Here is a 23,364-nt window from a genome sequence, read left to right as displayed (position 1 = left end):
GCTCCTTAGCCAGTCTAATGTAGTCTACTGGAGAGTTCCTGGCCACCGAGCTATAGTCTCAAAATACAAGGTGGATGGTGCCTGAGAAAATATATGTTAGGTTGTCCTTTGGCCTACACTCTCTCCCCCCTCCCCTCTGTCTCTCTCTGTCTCTCCTTGTCTCTCTCCCATGTGTCACTACACACACACACACACACACACACACACACACACAGAGCTCCAGAACACAGTGCTCTGGAAATCTAGGACAATCTAGCTTGCAGAGGCAGAGAGGAAACCTGAAGAGCAGAGCTTTAGAAAGACAGAAAAGATGAAGAACACAAAAGCACCCTGGGCCTCCCAGCTTCAGCTTAGAGTTAGAAACCTAACAGAGAGCCCAGGGCAAACTCTCCCCATGGTACCCGGGATGAGAAGGCAGTGTGCTGTTTCTGCCTGACCCTCTTCCTCCAAGCGTGAGGGAAGGAGCGCACAACCTGTTGTGCTAATAATAGCTGCCACCTTCTACCACAAGTCTACCTTGCCCTGGACTTCATACATATTGTATCGCTAATAATATTTTTTAAAATTCTGAACAACATAGGCACTACTGGGCTCGGGAGGTAGCTCAGTTGGTAGAGTTCTTGCCTGGTGTCCCCAAAGCTCTGGGTTCCATTCCAAGTACAGCATAAACGCAGCATGGTGAGACATGCCTGTAATCCTAGCCATTGGTAGGTAGAGGCAGGAGAATCAAGAGTTCGGTGACATCCTAGGCTACACTGAGACCTTGAAGAGAGCCCAGGGACTGGAGAGATGGCTCAGTGGTTAAGAACTCTCTGAGTTCAGTTCTCAGCACCCACATCAGGTGACTTACCACTCTGGCTCAAGGTGATTGAACACCCTCTTAGGGCTTCCTCTGGCATGCACACTAGCTTCAAATCCATACATGCACACTCACACATGTATGCACATGAATACAGACTGTGAGAATACAATCTAAACATGCATGCACAAGGGTGACAATGTGCATAGGTTCTTAGGTAAACTACTGGTCTCTTGAAAGTTCCAGCACCTCCTTCTGCCTTTGGCTTTATTTGTTTTTGAGACAAGGTCTGATTCTGTAGCCTAAACTGGTTGTCTTAGTTAGGGTTTTATTGCTGTGGAGAGACACCATGACCGTGACAACTCTTATAAAGGGGGATGGCTTACAATCCAGAGGTTTAGTCCATTGTCATCACAGCAGGAAGCATGATGCATGCAGGCAGACTTGATGCTGGAGTGATAACTGAGACTTGTAAATCTGTGCTTGCAGGCCACAGGAATAGACTGCACACTAGGCCTGGCTTGAGTATCTGTGACCTTAGGCATGCCCCAGTGACATGCTTCCCCCAACAAGTCCATGCCTACTCTAAGCCCAAAGAGGGTGTTCAATCACCTTGAGCTAAAGTGGTAAGTCACCTGCTGTGGGTGCTGAGAACTGAACTCAGAGAGTTCTCAACCACTGAGCCATCTCTGCCAGAGGACTTAGGCCTCCTCTGATGGTGTGGTGGTTTGAATATGCTTGGCCTATGGGAAGTGGCACTATTAGGAGGTGTGGTCTGTTGAAAGACATGTGTCACTGTGGGGGTGGGCTTTGAGGTCCTATATCAGAGTCCACCCAGTGCAGAAGAGAACCTCCTCCTGGATGCCTTTGGACCAAGATGTAGAACTCTTGGCTCCTTCTCCAGTATGTGTGCCTGGATACTGCCATGCTTCCTGCCATGATGATATTGGACTGAACATCTGAAACTGTAAGCCAGCTCCAATTAAGCATTTGCCTTTATAAGAGTTGCCTTGGTCTTGGTGTCTCTTCACAGGAACTAAACCCTAACTGAGACAGATTGGGGGACAGCTTTCTCCATTACAACATTGAAGACTGGGTCAGAACACTGAGTGCTTCATCTCCTGCTGTATTCTCAAAGGTCTTCCCAGCAGTCTCCTGTTTAGGAGGTGGGAGACAGACTCCAATTACAGGAAAATGAGAGCAGAAAACCGGCCCAGTGCAATTTAGAATTTAGCTTTAGAAGACCCTTGTGGTCCAAACTCATTTTGAAACCAGTTGTTTCTGCAGGTCTGTGCCAGCAATTAGAAATTAAGGTCGTTTTAGGCAACCATGTGACCTACATGCATCTCAAGGACTGTTCATCCAAAGGGTTCCCACTTGGGGCAAGAAGACATACAGCCTGAAGCCTGGCTTAATCTTTAATTCTTTTGTAAGGATTTCTGCTCAGTGGGAGTATGCTGCAGGTCCCATAAGGAGTCGGGTACACTCTCCACACACCTCAACAGACAGGCTGAATGGCCTGGTTTGCTCAGGTGGAAAGATAATTGATATTTATTCATTGATAAGAAAAAAAATATGCTATGAAATCTCCAAACTCAAACCTAACCCAGTCTCTTAGATCCATTCAGAGATCTTAGCCACAGTTAAAGCTCCGGTACTGGAGAGACGGTTCCATGATTAAGAGCACTCGTTGCTTTTGCAGTCCTAACACCCACGAAGCAGCTCACAACTGACTGACTGTAAACTCATTTCCAGGAGAATCTGATGCTCTCTTCTGAACTCTTTATAGCACACACAGATAGTGTACAATGTAGGCAAACACTCAAACACATAATTTTTTTTTAATATTAAATAGAACTCCAGGGCAGGTGGTGATTGGGAAATATTTAGGCCTTTTGGAGTCTTGAGAAAGTCAGCCACCTAAGTTGTGTGTCTCTGTTTTCCTGTCTTGCCACATGGGGCTGAAGGCATCAGTGAGACAGAACCTTTGGAGATGCAGCCTTCCCCATCCCATCCTCCAGAGCCCCGAGGTTCCACCCTGATTCCAGCACATGAGCCTCTGAAGTCCCTGTTTCAGGTCTGCCTTCTTTCTCATGACTTTCAAAACAGTTTCCAAAATGCAGCCACGGTCACATACTTCCCTGCTTGCATTTCTGTTGTGTGCCTGGCTTGGGTTGGGAGACAGTGATGGGAAGATTTAGTTCTGTTCTCAGGGGTCTGCAAGCAATGTGTGTGGGAGGTGAGTTTCTCCCAGGCAACCTGATTTCCCTCATAGCTCCATCTTCTGGTCTCCCTTATGACACAAATCACCTTATCACCTATCACAAATAGGTGCACTAAACGTCTTTCTAGACTTCCTCCCTTGCAAGAATAGTGAACTCATTCCAGCATTCAGAAAACCCGCTAGAAGCCTATAGAAAAGGAACCTCTGGGTAAAGCTTAAGGGAGGTCTGAGGATAATCTTTAGACCTCTTGACCAAATGGCAATGCTTCTAGCACATAGTCAAGTTATGGCAGGCTGTCATGGCAACTGTAGAACATGGACACATATGGGTACCACCAGGTGAGGGCATAAAAGGAGAAAGCCCTGATGTGAGCAGAAAGCAGTTCACAGAACCTGATAAGTAGCAAGGCTGTATATGTCAGAGCCTCCCATGAGGGTCAGGCCCAAGGAAGGGATACCGCAAGTCTCTGTGTAGGAGTATCAGAGGGAGTGGGATTGCAAAGAAAATAATGATGAGCAGAAAAAAAAAATGAGTCTTGGAGGATGGGGAAGCTAGAGGTGGTTGGAACGGATTCCAGAACTTGGCTGGGTGGCTAAATGCTATATCATCAGTGTGTTTGCCATGCATGTGGGAGGGAGGCCGAGTGATTTGTTTAATGGATTTGGTTCAGGCAGGATATGCTGAAGGCAGTAGATTATTTTATGATGCAGGGCTGTGTTTTGATTCTAAAGTGTTTGTTTGATTGGAAACAGACAAGGCTAATGGTTATCAAAGTTAAAACCCTCACTGGGAGTTTGGTTTGGTCCACTGAAAAAGTCAGGAGCTAGAACCCAGACACTGTTGATTTGGAATGTATCCACAACGTAGCACGAGGATATATGTAGGACATGAAGTCCTCCTTCCTCGGCACATGCAAGAGCACCCAGCTCTTGGACCTCAGATAAAAACCTAAAGCATGTACTACTCAAAGTGACACAGGCTCACTCACTTGGGTGACTCGCTACATGGGGGGGAGAAAGTATTAATGTCACTTTCTCCTCTCCTCTCTCCCTCCAGCTATTAAAAAGAATTTCGTTTTGGCTGACTCCATTTCTCTCCCTTCCTTGCCTTTTAAAGAAAGTCCGGCATTTACCAGTCCAATAGCTAGGACCTTCATAATAGAAATGTGAAAAACTAAAGAGGAAAAGCCAACTTGGAGGTGAGAGGAAAGCTGGGTTGGGGGAAACGCAGGTGCAAAGCTGCCTGGTTTGCGTCACAGAGAAGGGGGAGAGAAGCAGGAAGGAGAGAGTTTGAGAGAAAGGGAGGGATGGAGGGTGGATAGAGGGAAGGGAGCATGGGATGGTGACTATCCTGGACTCCTGCCCATGTTAGTAACAGTCCCCAACTTCCCCCTCCTCTCTCTGTTATAGCTTCATGCACGAGAGGCAAGTGTTCCACCACTGAGCTATAGCCCCCACAGTCCTGTTTTAAGATTTAATCTTAATTCTTATTTATGTATGTGCCTCTCTGTGTGTGCAAGTGTGTGTGCCACATGGGTAGAGGTCAGAGCTTTCAGGAGTAGGCTCTCTCCTTCTTGGGTTCTGGGGAATGGAACTCCGGTCATTACATTTTCACCTTCATCCACTGAGCCATCTCACTGGCCCACACCTTTTTTAAAAAAGTTCTTTTAAATACTCTGCCATTTTTCTTATCCAGGGCTGCAGGGATGCTCCTCTTAGGACAGTCCCGTCCTGGCCTGGAGCTTTAGTCAGAATCAGAGAGGAGTAGAAGATGCCCATGGGAAGCCCTAGATATTTACACAGAGATTGCCCTTGCTGGCTCGAGAGTTAGCCCTACAGTAGCTGAGAACAAATTACCCAGTGCTATGAGGGAACTGTGGAGAATGCAGAGAAAACCTGCTGATGGCATTCTCTTTCCCCATGAGGAAACCATTACCACAGAACTACAAGACTCTGAGCTTGTGCTGATCTTGCAGTCAACCGAAGGCAAAGAGTTCCAACAAATGCATCAGTCTGCCCACGCCACTGTCCTGTCTGCACCTCTCCACTCAAGCCGCTCGAAGCCTTGGGCAGGTTCTGACTGTGGAAGGCAAAGCTGTCTTCTGTGTAGTCAGTCTTGTGGGCCTTTGATTAACAGACAGTTGAATTTTGGAGCCATTTCATTTGTTTTTGTGTGTTTGTTTGAGATGGGGTCTTGCCATGTAGCCCTGGCTGGCCTAGAGCTCACTGTCTAGACCAGGTTGGGTTTGAACTTGGAGCCATCCTCTTGCCTCTGCCTTCCAAGTGCTGGGATTGCAGGTCTGTGCCATCACCAGCCCAGAGCCAGTTTCTTATCACAGTAGCTTCTAGCAAAGGCTAAGAATCTGAATAGTCGGTTCTAGAATCTCTCCAGGTCTAAATTTAGATGGGGACCAACATGGGCTACCTTTATGTGATGTCTCTATGGAGAGTGTTTATGTGGGCACACACTGAAGAGTGGCCCTTGTACCTTCATAAGGCCTTCTAGAAAATCCGAAAAGGAATCACATGTTAAACAGTGGTGAAAATCAGGAGATTTCTTTCCCTAAATGTATTCTGGTACAGTACAGAGCTCAGGACCTCACCATCTTTCTTGCCTTTGGTAGGTACATGAAGAGGCAACTTAGTAATGGAGGTGCAAGTTCTAGATAGAAAGTTCTAGTTCTTCACTGTCCATTTGTCCAGATTTAAAATCTCACAGGAGACAACCTCTCTGTATGGGCCTGAAGAGGGAAGCCCCACCCTAAATGCAGATGACATCACCCCAGGAGCTGGGGTCCTAGACTGAATAAAAAGGAGAAGAGAACAAAATGAGCTGAGCACAGACCCTTCTGTTGCCTGACTGTGGACTCTGTCAGCAGCTTCCTCGTGTTTCTGGGCCTCTGTGTTCCTTGGCATGGTGGACTATCTTCTCTCAATCCATGAGTTAAAACAAACCCTTCCTCCTATGAGTTTGCTTTGCCTTGAGTATTTTGTCACAACACCGAGGGCAGTTAGTAGTGCAGTATCCTTGGGATTACTGAGACCCCATGGCTAGTGTCAAAAGGTCAGCCACCCATGGCAACTTATTATGTAATTAAAAGAGGCTGGACTGAGTCGAACTGACAGCATATTTTCAGGGTTACCCTGGGGATAGCCAAACAGTCAGCTGAAGTTGAAAACGTCAGATCTCTCTCTATATCTTCATATTGTCCCTGAGAGCAATCAGAGCCCCTGAGAAGGGTCTAGAACAGGAACAATGTATTAAAGGTAACCCAATGGAGTGATAAACACTAGGCAACAAAACTCATTATTGTTTAGTTAAGGCCCATTCTGACAAGGCCCATTCTTTACTTGTCAAACATCGCTCACCCTCTTGAACAGAATTCAAGGTGAATAGAATCTAGAGGCATAATTATGAGGGCAATAGAGTGAAAAAAGACCCACCATCTTGATCCCAAGAGGAAAGCAAAAGAAAAGAATGGGGCCCTGCCCATAGCATCCTCTGAAGTCAGAGAATATTTGTCATGGGCTCTGAGCACATGACCCACAACCACTTGCCTCTGGAGTCACTATGGGGACAGATGGCAGAAAGGTACAGCTTATTTTCAAATAAAAGTGGGGAATGGGGGATCTGCTGGGAGCGGTATTGACAGGGAACTAAAGCAGCGTCCTTTATCCCAAAGACTCAATTGGCCTGGGTGTGGTGGCTCATTCTTGGGGTCTGGGTACTTAGGAGGGAGGGGAAAGAGGATCAGAAGTTTAAGGTCATCTTTGGCTACATGGTGAGTTTGAGATCACCCTGGGCTGCAGGAGACCCTGCCTCACACAAGGATAGCAAAACCATACAATAGTGACCAGAGCTGCAGTCTGCCCTTGGGTTCCAAAGCACCTAGAATTCCTTACCTGTCAAACATTGCTCACACTCTTTGATTTCTTTCTTTCCTTCCCTCTTCACTTCTTCCCCCATCCCTCTCTCCTCTTTCCCTCTATCACTCCCTCCTTTCCCCTCCCCTTCTTTTTCATCTTTCCATCCCTTTTCCTTCCTCACCCCTACTTTAAAATTTTAACATTTTATAAGCTTTTTAAAAAATTGGCTTACGTAAAAAATATTACATACAGTCTATGACTCCAAATTCACATAGACTGATGAGTGATGGTAAATAAAGAGAATAGTATCTAACCACAGGGGCGATGAGTTGCAGCAAATGCCCCCATGAAATTGCTATATGAATTGGTCAAAATGGGATTTTTAAAGTCAAAGATAAAATAAAACCTTAAACGACTAATCTGATAAATCAGTGTATCTGGAATGAATAAATTCCTACTCAAGTTGAAGTGTTTATTACTTCTCAGAGATGCCAGGAGTGTAAATCAAGAGTTATAGCATTCCCAAGAGATGGGTTCAATCTCCATCACCCTAAAAAAAGTTTCTATGAAAAGAGATAAAGGACTGGAGAAATGGCTCTGTAGTTAAGAGCACTGGCTGCTCTTCTAGAGGACCCAGGTTCAAGTCCCAGGATTTACATGGCAGCTCAGAACTGTCTATAATCTATCTCTAAGTGATTTGACACCGTCTCATAGACATACATGCAAGCAAAACACCAATGCACATAAAATTAAAGAGGCTGAGAGAGAGAGAGAGACAGAGAGAGAGAGACAGAGAGAGAGAGAATGAACTTGGGGTAGTGGGTAAACTGTTTAAACTCCCAGGACTTATGTAAAAAACCAAGCATAGTGACTTGCATCTGGAACCCTAGTGCTAGGTATTGGGGAGAAAGGTGAATCCTGGGGCATTGCCAGCCAACCAGTCTTGTTGAAACTGGCAAGTTCTGGATTCATTGAGAGATCCTGTCTCAAAAAAATAAGGTGGAGAATGTTGGAGAAAGGCCGCAGACACCAGCCTCTATGTCCCAACTGATGCCAAGCACATGGAGTTCAAAGAAGAGAAGGAGGAGAACCGGAGAGTGAGCAGAAAGGAGGGAGGAAGATGCTGCCTGCTGCAGACCATCAACATCTCACCGCCTGTTTTCAAAATTGCATCATCGGCCCAGCCCAAGGCTTGCTTTGATTGGCACAAACAAGAGACTTGGAGAATCTAAGTTGGGGAGGTTGTGAAGCTGTGCCTGGACATCAGAGAAGATGTTGAGAAGGAATTCTGGGAAATTCCTGTCAGAAAGTTGGCAGGAACCCTCTGTGGGAGGCACTTAGGCCTTTTATTTTCAGAATTCCTCTGGTAAGAGCCACCGGCAGCAAATCGGAGCTCGGTTCATAGCCCTGACAGCTAAAGTAAGACAGATCAGAATGTCAAGGCCGAGAAAATGACTGCAAAATTGGGAGGTTCGCTGTGAACTGTGGCAGAATGATTCAGGAAAACACATCTAATAACATCTAATCAAATACCCTTTGCCGACTAAGCTCAGCAGCTTTTATGCCCTTCAGTTCCTCCAGCGCTGACTCAAAGAACACATTATTCCAAGGCTTTATTAGACACTAGCTCTCTTTGTATTTTGAAGCAGGCCCAGGTTAATTGTTTTCAGATCTGGGTTTTGGCAATGGTGGGGTTCAGATTTCTTTTGAATTTGATGAAGAATTACCAGTTGGAGCCAGTTTAATGAGGTGAGAGAGATGTCCGATTAACTGAGAGGTCTGTGGCAGGTGACAGCTCAGTAGAGTTTTATAAGGCAATTAAACATACTCTGCTTGGGGGTAAAAACCTAAGTGCTTTTTACCTCGTTACAGGTAGCAAATGCCTAGTTTAGGCGTACAATGAAGATACGCCCTGTTTTCTAAAATCTGAACAGCCAAACTTCCTGGAGTCGCGAAGCATAAATTCCTTCATATAAAAGGACCTACCTTGTATCACTGGTAACTTGGGGGGGGGGTTGTTAGAGGTAGACTTGGGGTCTCAGGCATGCTAAGAAGGATGCTCCACAATTGAGCTACACTCCCAGCCGTTCGATGGTATGTTGTTTTGTGTATACTACCTTTAATGAATTAATCAGCTAGTTAACTATTTCTCTTTTAATGCTGTTTTAACCTTTATTTACCTCTATGTGTGTATCTGTGCATACTGATATAGATGCCTGGGAGGCCAGGGAGGGCAGAAGTTGGTGTCAGGTCCTCTGGAAGCAGAGTGACAGGCAGTTGTGAGCCCCCTGAGGTGGGTGCTGGGAACCAAACATGGGTCCTCTGGAAGGGCAGCAAGTATTCAACTCCTGACCGCTCTCTCCAGCTCCAAATTACCTTATTTCCTTTGAAGTGCTGGCATGGATCCCAAAGCCCTGTGCCTGCTAGGCAAGTGACCTATTACTACTCAGTCACACCCTGAGCCCTGTATTATGTTTAATACAATGGTTTTCAACCTCTGGGTCGAGACCCCTTGGTGGGCAGTTTAATGATCCTTTCATAGGGGTCACCTAAAATCATCGGAAACCATGAATTACAATTACATTACAATTCATAACAGTAGCAAAAATTACAGTTATGAAGTAGCAACAAAATAAGTTTATGGTTGGGGGGTCCCCATTGTATGAAAGGGTCACAGCATCAGGAATGTTGAGAACCACTGTGGTTAATACATGGATCTCCTGACCTGTGATGATTCCACACACAATGACATTATTAAGTAAGAAAAGTACATACATAATATCACTTTTGTTACTATATCTGAAATAACCTTTAATCCTCCTGCCTCCACCTTCCAAGTGCTGGGATTGCAGTGCGTGCCGTCATGCCCTGCTTATGTGGAACTATTCTCTATCCTTTCTATAGACAGAAGTCTCTTCTTCAAACAGCTTTGGGGAATACAGATGCCAAAGACATCTGGTTCTGCAGGGAAAAAAAAAAACAGGCAAAGATGATGGAACCAGCCAGCATCCTGCTCGGGACTGGTCCTCAGGCACTATAGCATTAGAAACTAGGCCCTTAACCCCAGTGAGAGTCTTCCCCTCAGACGGCATAATGTTCGGGAAAACACCTAGCATGGCAAAATGATAGGGCTGGAAATCACCAATTAGAGCAATTGCTCTGTACAGGCAGCACCAGTGCCCTGTAATCAGGCAGCCAGAGCTCCTGCCTGGCGAGTGGGACTTTCCTTCTCAAACATGGTGCTGGAGATTAAATCAGAGCCTCATAGCTGCCCGGCAAGTACTCCAGCACTGAGTTCCATCCCCAGACCTCAGAGCCTACATTTTAACAAGTGATCCAGGGAGAAGGCCTATGCTTGTGAGAAACTGGGGCTTTTGGAGCCCAAGTCCATGCAGGTCTGAACTCACCGCGTGCAATTTAAGCTGGTGTAGCACAGGCTTCAGGTGAGCTCTCCAGCCCTCCCGAGCCTCAGATGCAAATGAAATATGAAAAGTTTCTCTCTCTCTCTCTCTCTCCCTCTCTTGTTCTTTTGAGACAGGGTCTCACAGTGTAGCCCTGGCTGTCCCTGGAGCTCATTCTTTAGACCAGGCTGGCTTTGACTTTACAGATATCGTCCTGCCTCTGCCTCCTGAGTGCTGGGACTAAAGACTGTGTGCTATCCTGAGTTCTTATATACAGATGCACACCACTTCATCAAGATGATGGCCAAGGAATCACAAGGGGGAATTCCAAGAAAAGCAAAGAAGATGACTTAGAGAGATGGAAACCACATCTCTACTCAAAGGTTCTAATAAGATTCTCCTTAGAGGGCTGGAGAGATGGTTGAGTGGTTAAGAGCACTGACTGCTCCTCCAGAGGTCCTGAGTTCAATTCCTAGCAACCACATGGTGGCTCACTACCATCTGTGATGGGGATCTGATGCCCTCTTCTAGTGTTTCTGAAGACAGCAACAGTGTACCCACATACATGAAATAAATAAATCTTTAAAAAGAAAAAAGACTCATCTTTGAAGGTGGAATGCCTCAGACTCGGGAGGGCTGAGCTAGTGTAGGAAGAGAGCCTTGGTAGCCACATCGTTAAGGTGGGGTAGGAACTAGCTGAGACATAGATGCTACCTCTCAAAGAGCATCTCTCATTCTATCTCTGGAAGCAGTGGGTCAACTGGTGACACAGAGAGCTTTCCAATCTAGTAAGTTTACTGAGCTCAGGCAGGCTACTGAATAGATGAGCCTGGCCTGTCAAGGTATTTGATATCCCAGTCATTTCTTCTGATCACAGCTGGCTTCCTCAGCACATCCCAGACTCATCTCTAGACTGCGGTGCTGGGAAGGATGGGGCTGCCCTCTTCTCCCTTCTCTGTCTACTCCATCCATCGCTGAAAGACAAGCACCCATCCGTTCACTCACCCACTCACCTCTAGGGTTTTCTGGTAAATGCTTCTTAACTGCAATGTTATGATTTGGGGAAAAGCTAAGATCCACTACCTTCCTGCCCCATTCCAGCACGGCGGGCATGGGTGGCCATCTGAGTGGCTCTGGGCCCGCTTGATGGCCACTCAAGGGCACTTCTTCTAAACTCCAGAACTGGGTCACCTTGTCCTTATTGTGAACTGAAAATGGAGACGTTGGGAGTTAAAGACAGTCATGTCCCCAGCAGTGGAAAGAGCCTGCCTGAAAGGGTGCTGACCAAAGAGAGAGGCGAGGGGTCAGCAGGATGGCTCTGGCATCCGAATCCCTGGTTAGTCACGCTCAAGCTCTGGTTAGTCATAGTGCCCAGCTGGCCCTTTGCCCTTCCTGTCATCAGGCTGTGTGAGTTAATAAACACCCATTTTTTTTCCAGACCAGTCCAAATTTGGCTTTGTGTCTTGCAACCCAAAGACTCCTGACAGACATATGCTCAGGCTCCTTCTGGAGCCAGGAAATCACGAGGAAGCACTCGATCATTCTACATCTCCCTTCCATCAATACTTGAGGTCTGAGTAATCTGGAGGGCACATGTAGCCTAAGAAGTGAGATGGTGGAGCAGGGGCACCAGGCTGCCCACTTCTGCAAAAGCACAGCTGGGGGCAGACTGTTAAAGTCCATGCAAACAGAAAGCAGAAAGAGGCCAGATCAACTCAGGCCCAATAAAAGTTGGAGTCGACATTAGGTTAACTTAATTTCATTAAATACGCCTTGGGATTGTTCCTATAAAAACTCTCTCTCTCTCTCTGTGTGTGTGTGTGTGTGTGTGTGTGTGAGTGAGTGTGTGTGCACACATGTGGACTGTATGGTATGTGTATGTGTTTGTGAGAGTGTGCACATGTATGAGAGTGTATGTGTGTTTGTCTGTGTAAAAGAGTGTGTGTGAGTGTGAGAGTGTGTGTGCTGTGAGTTTGTATATGAGTATATGTGTATGTGGTGTGTGTATGATATGTGAGTGTGGGAATGTGTGTGAGAATGTGTGTATGCATGTGAGAGTGTAGATGTGTGTGAGAGTGTGAATGTGTGCATGTGTGTGAATGTGTGTATGTGAAAGTATGTGTGTATATTTGTGTGAGTGTATGCAGGTGTATGATGTGTGTGTATGTGTGACTGTCTTTGTATGTGTGACTGTATGTGTGTGTGTGTGTGTTTATGTGTGTATGCATCTCTCTATAAATACCCACGTTGGATGTCCTGTTCTATCAGACTCACCTTACTACCTTGAGGCAGAGGCTCTCACTGAATCTGAACCTGAACCTGAACATTTATATTAGTTACCTTTTTCTATTGCTGTGATAAAATGCCACGATCAAGTCAACTTATTCAGCGTACTGTTCAGAGGCTTAGCGGCCATACTAATGCCTCCTAAAAATTTCGACCAACTGGGGACAACGTCTTGAAACATACGAGCCTGTGGAGGCCATTCCCATCCAAACCAGTGTACCATTTCAGTTGGGTTGACTTGCCAGTGAACCCCGGAAACCTACCTGTCTCCACCTCCCAAGCCTGGGGTTCTAGGCACACACCCCCATCCCAGCCCCTTTACATGGGTGTGGGGATTTGAATCAGATCCTTGTGCCGTGTGGCAGGGAGGCACTCCTGCACAAGGAGCCCTCCCCTTAGCCCCCAAGACTTGTATAAACATGGCTAGATAGCCCATAGGTTGATAATTTTATCCTTTAAAAATATCGCATTAAATTATAGCTCATTTTTAAAATTAATACACTCTCTTCTTTGACAGTTTCACCCAGTTACCTAACACATTCCGGTTACTTCCCTCCCACTCCTACCGGCTCCCCTTCTTCTCTACATACCCCCATATTCATATTTCCATACCCATGACTTTTTGTTGTGCTTCATGCCCTGCCTATAGAATTTAAGCAGGGCTACAGAATCTGTGTGAGCACGAATATGAAACTATCCATTAGAGTCTGGTGGGCTCACAGGCAGTGTGCAGTCAGATACTATGTCTCCCCATCTCCCTCAGACTCTGTTGGCAGCCATCCCAGTTTGCTTTCTGTTGCTGTGATAAGGCAGTGACTAAAACTAACCTGGGGGTGGGGAATATGACTTATTATGTCCTACAGATTAGAGTCCTTCACCTTGGGAAGCCATGGTAGGAACTCAGGCAGGTCTCTGGAGGCAGGAATTGAAACAGAAACCACAGAGGAACTTAACAGTTCGTGCCCAGCTCAGCTACCTTTCTTACACAGCCCCAGGAATGGCACCTGCCACCATGGGAAGCACCCTCTACATCAAGCAGCTCCTGTATCAATCATCAGAAGAAACAGATATGGCCATCACAGTAGCCAATAGTTTTGCAGTCCGTGGTAGGGGGTCTGTGAGCCCCGTCCCCATCCATAGCTGGCTGTTGGGTGGCCTGACTTGGAAGGCCCAGTGTCAGTTAGAGCAGCTGTTGTGTGATCACAGATTATGATTTATGCTGATTACTCAGATATGGCAAACCAGACACTTGATCTGCTCCTCTCCTGAGGCTGGCCCTCAAAACAGAGAGGTTCGGTGGGCCCAACTCCACACAGTTCTTCCTTGCTTCTGCAATGGAGACTCTAGGGCACACTGTCTGCTGACTCCCTACTCAGCAGTCGGGGCTGAGTCTGTCTGCTTGTCCTTCTGAGAAGAGACTCCTTTCTAAGACAGAGTTGATTGGTTGGTTGCTTTTGTTACGGTGGGTCTCACTCTGTAGCTCAAGCTGGTCTAGAACTCACTGTGTAGTCCTGACTGGCTTCAAACTCATGGAAATCCTCCTGCCTCAGTCAGCCTTCTGAGTGTTGAGATAACAGGTATGAGTTACTATGCCCTGCTTTCCAAAGTTGTTGTTGTTGTTGTTGTTGTTTTTGTGTGTGTGTGTGTTTTGCTTTTGTTTTTGTTTTTATCTTTTTGTTTGTCTTGAGGCAGGGTTTCATGTCGTTTAGGCTGTCTCAAATTCTTTGTGTAATTAAATAAAGATCTCATACTTCAGTTCTCTTGCCTCGGCCTCCTGAGTGCTGAGATTGTAGGCATGCACCACCATGCCCCGCTGATCCAGTGCTAGAGACTGAGCCCATGGTATTATGTCTGCTAGGCAAACTCTCTGATTAACGGAGCTCTACCTGTCCTTCCCCCAAGACGGAACTTTGTCCCTGTGGAGGCCAAAAGAGGGCATAAGATCTCCTTGAGCTGGAGTTGCCTGACTGTGAGATCCCTGGTCAAGTTCTGGAAACTGAACTTGGCTCATCTGGAAGAGCAGCAAATACTCTTAACTGCTCAGTCAAATGTGTTGGCTAAAATCAAAATGCATTTAAAAAATAAAGTTATTATGGTGTACCTTTTAAACCACGCTGGTGGATCTCCCTCACCCCGACCATCTTTTAAATCACTCTGACTTTAAAATGGAAAGGATTCAGGGAAATCAGACTGGCAGACTTCAGCTATCTAAACAAAGTGTCACCACACTGATTCATCTTCCCAGCTCCAAGAAGCAGAACTTGTAAAAGAGTCCAAATTCAAAGCGCATTGGATCTGTAGTTTTCAGATCAAATCTCAGATGTGTGTGTCTGTGAAGAGCGTTTGTGCATATACATACTTTGTGTGTACATACGGGTGATGCCTAACTCTATTTGTCAAGTGGACCAGGCTGAGAGATACCCAGATAGGTGGTAAAAGCATCGTTTCTAGATATATCTGAGAAGCTGGCTCCCAAAGGGTTAGTGATATATAGGAAGATGGGATAAAGGTCTGCCCTCACCAGGGTGTCGGGCACCATCCAATCTGTTGAGGGTGTGATGAAGCAAACATCTGAAGGAAGGGCTAATGTGTTGTCTGCGTCTACTGAGACGCCCAGCCCTGGTTGCTATATCTCCTAAGACCTTTGGACTCAGGCTGGGACTTAACATCTCCAGCTCCCCCAGTTTCTGTCTATTAAGTTGGGATAGAATTAAACCACTGACTTCCCTGAGGTCAGTCTTGAAGACAGTGGGTCATGGCCTTCCTAATCAAGTGTGAGACAGTCTCCTCACATGCACTCCATATTCATCCTATTTTTCTAATTTGGGGGGTGGGGGTGGGTCTAGACACTGAGTAACATGCACAGCTATGCAGGTGTATGTGTGTGTACGTATATACATAAGCACTTGGCTTTGCAAAATGATCTAAAATGTAGGTGGACCTCGACCAAGCTGAGAGGAGAGTCACCTCTTACAAAACCATTTCTCTGCAGATGTGGGATCTGGCCAGAGACTCAGCTGTGGGACACGTGTCTTACTTTCTAAGTGGCTTATTTCTCAGCCCACAAGCCACCTCTTTTGATAAGCAACGGCTGACTATGTCATCACTTTGCCTGTAGAGTCAGGCTAATGTCGAGCCCCATGCTTTGGTACTGGAGCCGTATGACTAAAATAAGTGTTGTTTATTATTATTACAGTCGCTTTGCCAACCACACCAGGGGAATTTCTTCCCTTCTTTTTATCACCCTGACATTAAAAAGGACAGAGATCAAGGCTTATTCTGGCAGTTTTAAGCCATCTGTGTCACCGTGCTGATTCAAAAGCAGACTAAATCTGGTTTCTCTTTCTCTCTTAGATTGACATGGAGGCTGCTGGGTCTTTGGTGTTGTGATGTGCATGGTTTTGACTGTGCATAAGGCAGAGCTAAAGCCCAGGAGGGACGCTGCAGGACCTTGGATCAAACACCACAGAAGGAAGCACACAGGAGGAAGGAAGGTCCTGACATACAGGCCTGGTTTGACAAGTCTTGTAGACAGAAGGCTGGGCACATGCCCACAGACACTGACTTCCTGTGAGTGCCCTTTAGAACTCTAGATGGGGAACTGTTCTCAGCACTGGCTCCTCCAGGCAGGACCTTGACAAGAGTCGCATGCTACAGTGTTTTGGCTCTCAGTGTCTATGCCGTCACCAGGGCTAGGACCACAGAGTTTTGGGTGTGCTGCACCCAATTTGTGCTTCACATTTCTGGTTTGATTTTATGCTCATAGGTTTAGGAAGAATATCTATTTGCACATCACCATGTTTCCAGCACCAGGCACACAGTAACTGCTTTATAAATGTTTGCTCAATGACAACATCTCTGTACAATGAGTCCTCGAGAAGCTGCAGGCAAGCCCACAAAGCTGGTTAAATGCCACCAAATCCAGCTTCAAGCCAGACACTTGAGCCAATTACTGGCTACATTTTGGGCATGTTAGTTAGTCATGCCAAGTCTCAATTGTCTATACTCTAAAGCAGAGATATGTCATAGGGTTATTAGAAGATTAATATTAGACACTACTCATGACAGCGTTGCGGCACTGCGCTGTCCTTCTCATTGTTTTCTGCATCCCTCATGAGATAATTATATATGCTCATTCCATGCCAAGAAACTTTCAGAGTTACTTCATGGGAAGGGTGGATTGCCCAATCGCTCCCACGCCAGGCCCAAGGGAACATAAACAACAGGTGGCATAGCCAAGTGTGAATTGTGTGAGTCACGTGTGGCTCTGTCGGTGCCTTTTACTCCTCTATCAGTGACCATGCACCATATATGTGGGTGCCTTCCCCATCCTGAGTCCTAGAATGAAGCTACCTAGAATGGATCCATAACTACACCTATAAGAAAATATAAAATAGAAACAAGCAAGGTATAGTGAGCCATACCTATAATCCCAGAACTTGGGAGAGGGAGGCTATTTTTGGCTGCATAGCAAGTTCAAGGTAAGCCTTGGCTACATAAAAATCAAAGAGCCAGTAAAATAGAAATAATGAAAGAACTATGAGCAATGACACCCCACTGCTGGGCTACACATTACAACCCCAGAGCCTAGAGAGAAAGCTGCTGATACAAAGGGCATGCCACCACATAGGGTTTGAATAAACTCTTCAGGATGCATGGGCAATCCTGAAGCCTCTCTCACACCAACCACTCCCATACTTCTGCTTCTGCAGTGTGATACTCAGTCACTTCAATCATTGCAGCAAATTCAGGCTGCATTTGATGGCGTAAAATTGCCATTTCAAATATTTTTATTTATTTATTTATTTGTGTGTGTGTGTGTGTGTGTGTGTGTGTGTGCACATGCTATGCACTGCAAGGGTGTGCAGGTCAGAGGGCAACCTTCAGGAGTATATTTCTCTCCTTCCACTACCTGGGTCCCAGGGATCAAGCCCAGGTCCTCCTATTTGGTAGCAAGCACCTTTACCCATCAGCTATCTCACTACCCCTGGGAATTGTTTTTGATGGGAGGCAAAGCTGAATCATTCTAGCAGGGTTTACCAGTTCCACTTAGAGTTCAGGAACTCCACCCAGCATGCCTTTCCTGGATTGTTCATTCCAGCCGATAGTCTACATTTACTGAATCCTACTGTCTGTGTTTACAGAGCTATTACCCTAAGAGCAGTGTGCCATGTGTCCTGTCCTTACCACTGCAGGGGGACAGCAAAGCACACAAGGTTCAGGGCAATGTTGTGTGAATCAAGCTTCCATCCCATGCCAGAACTGGTGAGGACTCTTACTTCTGTGTCGCTCCCTGTAGATGGTGGTGGGCCATGTGCTGTGGCTTCCCCTTCACCACACACACACCTGGTGGAAGGGGTAAGGAAGGGGGTGGCATTGCTCTTCTAAAATAGGTGAAGTAGCCGGGCTTTGGGAAGGGACAAGCTCCCCACAGGCCACAGCTCACACAGCTGGCAGTGACATCTGGACTGGAAGCAGAGGCCCCAGCCTTTGAAAAAGCGACCTTTTCTCCATGTTAGGGTGCCCCCATGCTCATTCATGGCCACAGTCCCTTCTGCTTGTTGTAGACTGAGTGATATTCAGCCTCTGCTTGCATAAACCCCTAGACCAAGGTCTCTGTTCTTCACACATCACATTGCCCAAGGACTGACTGCCCTAGACTAAGGAGTGAGAAGAGGCAGTGGGCACTTGGAAAACTGGCACAGCCTTATTTTTCTTCACCAACAGGTACCCAGTGAACATTTTTGTTTGTTTGCATGTGAGGCCATGCAATAAGCAAGCACAGGTGGTGGTCATGAGCTTTCACGGGGTGGCCTCCTCGTCCTAAAGCAAGTTACCCTTAGCCAAAGGACAGACCTGTGAACACTGAGCTGGACAGATGACAAGACTTTTCTTATGGGAATAGAAAAGAGAGAGTTAGTGGATGTGAAGGAGATATGAACTCTGGCAAGGGTGAGAGCAGGCTGTGTTAGCCCTGGCCCAGAGCGATGAGTAATTTTTCTGTAGGCAGGCACGGTGGAGAACATTTTAGAGGAACAGGACGTTCAGGACAAGGGAGATGGTCCAGGCTGGAGCGGGGATTATACAGTGAGTCATACACCGGGAAGCCTGGGTTGAAACCCAAATTTACAGCAGGTAAATCCCAGCCTAACATGATCTTGTTTTACCCTTATAATCTAGACACACACACACATACACACACACACACATACTCACACACACACACGATTTGCTTTGATACAGGGTTACATGTAGCCCAGGCTGGTCTCAACTCATTATGTAGCAGATGATGACCTTAAACTCCTAATGTTCCTATCTTCAGAGTGCTGGGATTATAAACCCACACACTTCTATAACAAATATTATCTTAATCCAGCACTTGGGGGAGGCTGAGTTCTCCACCAGCCTGGGCACTGTGAGATCTTTTCTCAAAGCAGTAACAGCAGCAACAATAAGGCTTATCTCTGCCCAGAAAAGGTGAGATCTGGGAGGAAGTTCAAATCTTTCTAGGATGCGTGTGGAACTTAGAGACAACATCCCCAAGCAGCCCGAGGCTTGGAAAACAGTTTCCCATGGATGAGTAGGACATTAGTCCAGACAGCAAGGGGGATCTCCCTTCTTTGCAAAGAAGAGTTAAGAATAAACCTGAAACAAGCATAGCTAAGGAGACAAAGCAAAAGTTTGAAATCCAAGTGCAGACAATGAAACAGAGCCATTCGCTGCTTAAGTTACTTAGGAAGCATCATCCAAGGTCCACAATGGTTCTGGACACTTAGGGCAAGATCATCAAATAAAAAATCCCTGCCCTTCCAAAGTTTTGATTTGTTTATCTTTGTTTTGAGCTATATATAGCTCCGGCTGGCCTGGAACTTTCTGTATAGCCCAGGCTGGCCTGGAGCTTATTGCAAGCCTCCTGACTCAGCCCTCCAGAGAGCTGGAATTGCAGGCTTGTGCCTCCACATCTGGTTATTGGAACTTCCTGTTTAAGGGGACTCTCAGAATCAATTCGTGTTTTCTCTTTGCCTAAGGCGTTGAGTCTATGTGAGTAGACACTTGCTAATTCAGACAGACTCTACACATACCCAGACTTCAGTCTTGAAGAGCCTGTGAAGGGCCAGGACCATGGCATTGCAGAGGACCACTGGAGGTAGGCCCTCAGGAAAAGCATGGCACCTTCCTTTGCGAACCCTGGGTTGGAGGGAATCTCAAAAAAAAAAAAAAAAAAAAAAAAAAAAAACCACTGAGACCAAACTGTTTGCAAGACTAGAAAACTTGGTGTTTCTTGTCCGTGGTGTATGGACTAAAATGAATACCTGTTACCCTCTGTGGCTAATATTTAGGAGTCAGGGTGACGGAGAAAGGCAGTGGAAGGCAGGACAGAGGAGAGTGTAGTCCCTGTCCCAGAGGCAAAACAACAGACATGAGTGGACATGAGTGGATTCCTTTGGCCTAGACCACCAGGTGTGGGGGTGTAGAGTCTTTGCTCCTTTAGTCTGGAATATTCCTGGCTTGACAGCCTTCTTCATTTCTAGTTATCAGCTGGAGTGTCTCATCTTAAGTAAGGCCTTCTCAAGGGGAGCCTGAACGTGCCCTTGTGAATACACATGTGCACACATGTGTTCGGTCTCACAGGCTGCCCATAGAGTAAGAGATGAGATCAACCTCAGTGATAGGTGATAGGAGGATTTCTGGTGGGTAGATAAAAGTCAGCATTCCTCAGGAACTTGTGAAGCCAGTTCCCCTATCTCTGGCTGAAGCCACCTATGGCCACCTAAGTGCCCATCAGCATATCAAAGCTGGCCTCCACTCCTTCAATACTATACGTACCTGTTATACATTTCAAAGTTCATGCTAGCATCCTAGACCTTTCCTCTTCCCAGCTCTTCCTCCTCCTTATAAACAGGACCGCTCCTCCCTTGCTATTCTCTTGCACTCTCTGTATGCTCTGATAGTCCTTTCCTCTCACTATGTTCTAGTCTCTATCTCTCACTATCCCACTGTCTTCACCATTCCCTCCCACTCTCTCCCTTCCCTAGCCCTGGCCATGTCCAGTCTGTTTCTCTCTCTCTGTCTCTCTTTCTGTCTCTGTCTCTGTCTCTCTGTCTCTCTCTCTGTCTCTCTCTCTCTCTCTCTGCTCTGGCTTTTTCCTCCAGATATTTTCTATCTTATTCACAATAAAACTTTACCCCAAGAGTGGAGTAACCACTCAGCAGTTTCTTTCATGCACCCCTTCATATACAACACGCATCTGTGCATATCTGTCTATGCACAATTATACTGTGTTTGTGCATGCTCACGGTGTCTGAGGGTGTGCAGGGAAGAACTGTCAGGCCAGAGGTCCTTGTATTTGACAGCACTGTGGTGGCTTTCTGTCACTGTCTTCTCTGAGCTTACGTGTCCCTGCTGATGCCATGCTCCACAGAACTGAAACCACAGCATGAGCTAGGACACACCATGAAAAGCAGAGGACTGTGTCATGCCACTGAAAGAGGTCCTAAGATAGACAATTGATGGCTCGCTGGCTTGCGCTATACCTGACAAGTCAGCCTTTCTGGTTCCCAGCAGACTACTGGGAATAAAGAAGCAAAGGAAACATCTTCTTGGTCAGCCCTGAGAATCACATGAGACTCCCGAGGGCTCCCTCCCTAATTATTTTGTGCTGATTGTGGGGTTGGGAGCCAGTTATGACTGGTAGATGCTGGAGTAGGGGAAAGGTGGATATCCTTACACCCCATGAAAGGTGCAATCAGACCTCACAACTATCCAGAAGAGCGGGGACTTTTGTCTTGGGGAATCCCTGCCTCCCTCCTTGCTGCTGCTGTGGTTTGGAGTCCCCAGGGAAAGCCCCTGAGAGTTATGGTTGCTTCAGGTCAGGCCGTAACCAGGAAAAGAGAGAGCTGCACCCAAGGAGACGATGCAGCACACGCTGGCCACTATCAATTTTCATTTTCTCTTCAACTCCTGGTTTTAGTTTCTCTTTACTGCAAGCTGAGAGGTTTTCCCTGGCTATTAGGCCTCCCATAGCTGCTGATCCTGCAAGGGACTGAGGCTGCAGGACAGGACAGGCCCTGACTGCTCTGGTGTCTTCCAAACAAGCCCAAAGCCAAGGCTTTGTGGATTCTGGGGGCCGATTCTACTTATCATCATCCTGTTCCCTGGGAGAAGTGCCCAACAGGCGGGTTCTGGGGAGATATGAGGAGTTCCAGATTTCTTCATCAGACTCCAGATTCTCAGACCTAAACCTTTCTTACCCATCAGTCTCTCATCCGTCCGTCCATCCATCCATCCATCCATCCATCCATCCATCCATCCATCCACCCACCCACACACACAACAAATATTTATTGGGTCCATTTTGTGTACCAAGCACTGTGCTGGGCACAGAGCTTCCTGAAGAGAAAGAGCCCCCCCCCCCCGAGCAGGCCGCTGCCCCCCCTCCCCCGTAGTTGAAAAGTCCATCTCATCTAGTAGGGACCATCAGTACCCAGATATTCATACAGCATATTGAAGCAAAGATCCACTTGACTTCTGTAACATCTCAAGCCACACACTTAAATATAAGTCTAGTAGAGGAGTCCATAGCTTTTTGTCCCTGTTACAGCTTTCTCAAGCCCCTTTTAAGGGGCTTGAAGAGTCTTCTACTTTTTTGTTTGTTAGTTTGTTTTTAATACTTCTTTCTTCAGTAAAGCATCTAGATGTTTTACCCTTGCCCGTGGGTGGCCCTGAGGACGGCCTCAGAGCATGAAGAAGAGACAGAAAGATGCGGGTGAGAGGCTAGATAAGGCTTCAAGCTTGGCTTTCTCCCTGGAAAGCTTCTCCTGGAACCCAGCTGTTGAGCCACAAACAGCCCCTTGCCACATGAGGATGCTGTGGGTGGAGTAGGTAGGTAAGTGTTGTAACTGACAGCCCTATCTGAGGTTCCACGGGACAGCCAGACCTGAGAGTAGTGAAGCCTTTACAGTGTTATACGCTCAGCTACTGAGAATATATCTTGGGAGAGATCCCGAGCATTAGCTGTATAGAGACTGTGAGTGATGTCAGAATAGCCATGCTGACAAGCAGGAGCAGTCCTCAGCACCCACAGGGCATTCCTAGGACCCACATGGCAGCTCCAGGATGCCCTGAGGGTACCGAATTCACTGAGACTCAAATCCCTCCTATACATAGCATGGAGTTTGCATATAACCTCCACACATCCTCCTGTATACTTTATACAGTGCGATCACTATGACATGCTACGTGCATGACTTTCATGCTATGCGTATAGTGGTTAGTCTTTAGGGAGTGATGAGCAAAAGTCATCGCTCCGCACTCAGGACAGATGCATTTCCTCCCAGGTATTTTCAGTCCAACTTGGGTGATGGTATCCATAGCTGAGGAACTCACAGGCACAGAGAGCAGATTGCAACTGTGTGTGCTTTAAGTCACCATGTGTGGGCAATTTGCACTATAGCCCAAGATAACAGATAACAGCACTAGGTCCCAGTGCCTTTACTGCTTGAGCCTGGGCCAATGGCCAAGCAGTCTTAGGCCTCCTGGAAGGCTGTGAGAGCTACAGACTTTCAACCTACCTGGGACCAGTCCACCCAGATCCTTCGTTTGAACAAGAATCCCAAATACTTCCCATAGTGATCAAAGTTTGAGAAGTACTGACCATTTGGGAATATATACTGCCCCCATCTTATTTTCCTTCTCTTCTCTTCTCTTCTCTTCTCTTCTCTTCTCTTCTCTTCTCTTCTCTTCTCTTCTCTTCTCTTCTCTCTCTCTCTCTCTCTCTCTCTCTCTCT

The 23,364-nt window shown here is 46.6% G+C and overlaps 1 protein-coding gene and 1 long non-coding RNA gene across 2 annotated transcripts in view; one reads left to right on the top strand and one right to left on the bottom strand.

Moving 5' to 3' along the window:
• LOC110293507 (paralemmin-2) overlaps positions 1-23,364 on the bottom strand; it is a 187,044-nt gene that overhangs the window by 8,885 nt on the left and 154,795 nt on the right. The window lies entirely within an intron of this gene.
• Positions 1-23,364, top strand: part of LOC115030842 — a 42,131-nt gene that overhangs the window by 15,805 nt on the left and 2,962 nt on the right. The window contains exons 2-3 of the long non-coding RNA XR_003836402.1: positions 15,932-16,147; positions 19,606-19,724. This is a non-coding gene — a long non-coding RNA (uncharacterized LOC115030842). The remainder of the gene's footprint in view (positions 1-15,931; positions 16,148-19,605; positions 19,725-23,364) is intronic.

This window comes from Mus caroli, chromosome 4 (assembly GCF_900094665.2).
Source record: "Mus caroli chromosome 4, CAROLI_EIJ_v1.1, whole genome shotgun sequence".
NCBI lineage: Eukaryota > Metazoa > Chordata > Mammalia > Rodentia > Muridae > Mus > Mus caroli.
The sequence above is the reverse complement of the archived record's forward strand: the minus strand, read 5'-3'. Positions and strand labels throughout refer to the sequence as shown.